The sequence below is a fragment of the Penaeus monodon genome, chromosome 3 (genome assembly GCF_015228065.2).
Source record: "Penaeus monodon isolate SGIC_2016 chromosome 3, NSTDA_Pmon_1, whole genome shotgun sequence".
NCBI classification, from domain to species: domain Eukaryota; kingdom Metazoa; phylum Arthropoda; class Malacostraca; order Decapoda; family Penaeidae; genus Penaeus; species Penaeus monodon.
In genome coordinates, this window is record NC_051388.1 from 35,370,226 (window position 1) to 35,372,285 (window position 2,060).

Sequence of the window (2,060 nt, forward strand, 5' to 3'; positions counted from 1 at the left end):
TCCTTACTACGTTGCGAGCAGTATTTTCAGATTACTCTAAGCAATTATTATTTTTTAGGTTTATTTTTACTTTACGAATAATTGAGGTTACAACGTTGGATATTTCCTGATTTATCCAATGTATTCATATACAATATCCTGCTCGCCTTGTGTTTGCTTTTGTTTTCCGTTGCCCTTCCGTGACCCTCCCAGCCCGGGAATCACTGGCATAGATGATCGCGGGAAGAGCAGTCCATTCTGCAAATCAATTCATTTTCTCGCCCCAAGAAGTTGGCGAGAGTTCATGAGAGGTGATTTGATTACAGTTAGTTCCCTAGTGTAAACATTCAGCATCTCAAAAGGCGACCTCGTTCCGCTCTGTATGGCAACGACGGCACCTCCTCAGGAATTCATTTCATGTTTATTAGATTAGCAAGAAATTTGTAGGTCAGCCAAGAAATACTAATCACAGTTTATCATAGAAGTGTTGGAAGGGTAATATATTAATATATATATATATATATATATATATATATATATATATATATATATATATATAATATATACATATATATATATACGATTATATACCACCATTATGTACATATATGTACATATAATATATATATATATATATAGATATATATATTGTGTGTGTGTGTGTGTGTGTGTGTGTGTGTTTGTGTGTGTGTGTGTGTGAGTGTGTGTATTACACACACACACACACACACACACCACACACACACACACACACACCACACACACACACCACACACTGTAAAGCTATCATCCTTAGTACAATGGTGTACAGAGGGTAGTTATACTTGTTAACGGCTTTCACTCTTTATTCCTGAGAGTTGGCACACACAGTATAAGAACACGAGACAATGTCTAGTTATACGGGTAATCGCGGTATGCGAGTCGCAGCCAGCTCGCCGGAGAGGGAGGGCGGAGCTGACCTACCGCGTCGGGTGCTTCACACGAACTCTGGTCAAACGAGGTGAGATATCAGATGTGACCTCCGCCCTCGCTGAGCGAAAGGTTATATTTGGGACTTTTGGATCCACGTGGAAAACAGCCACGTGGTCCACTGGTAACCGAAATAGAATTATCCACATCCTGTAGAATTATTCACATCCTATATTGCTCGGCCACCTACTCGCACCTCGCCCTCGAGGCGCCTTCAAGGGTGACCTAACATGGCTGGTCGTCTCGTTCTCGTGCGTTGTCCTGGTGCCTTTTCGTGGCTGCTCGTCCCTGTCGTCCTCATCCTCCTGGTCCCTGGTGTAATCTGCTCGTCCTCGATGTCCACACGTCCTCGAAAGTTTCGCACAGGTCCTCCTTGACTTCGGATTCGTCTAGACCTCATCATAGTCCTCGTCCAGGCCAAACTCGGCAGCGTCCTCGTCCACATGTCCTCACAGACCTCGTCCAGGTCCTTCTCGCGTCCACACATCCTCGTAATCTTCATCCGGATCTACGGGCGTCGGGGCAGGGGCGGCATCTCGGGGCGGCTGATACCTGCGCTATGAGCTCCTGGAGTTTACCGGATCTACAGGCGTCGCCTATGCACAGCATCCTGGGGCGACTGGTACCTGCGGCAAAGGTGCTGGTTCGCTGGATCTATGGGGAGTCCGGCAGGCAACGCCCGTCCACTACACTGGGACGGCTTAACACCTTTTCTGACGAAAATCTTGGTCCGCGGGCCTATGGCGATCTTCGATGACGTCCTTCCCACGGCATCCTAAGGTGACCGGAACTGTAGCAGGTTCTCCTTCGGTGCAATATATAGTCGGGGAACCAGATCATACACGTAAGGGCCAGAGTAAGAGAAAAAGAAAGGCAACAGAGAAGAGAGGGTGTTATCTACCACTAGCCGGTTATTTTTTAAAAATTGCGGTTTTTAATGTTGGTTTTAAATTATTTTCGTCTTTTTTTGTGTGTGTGTTTTATTTTCACAAAGATAAAGAAGAAAATAGAAGAGGGAGACGTCAGTAGCGGTCCACGTAGACCTGGCTTGAACTACCAACCGTCTCTGATAGATATGAGAGTAGATAAGGGAACGACATCGGCGATCCGCG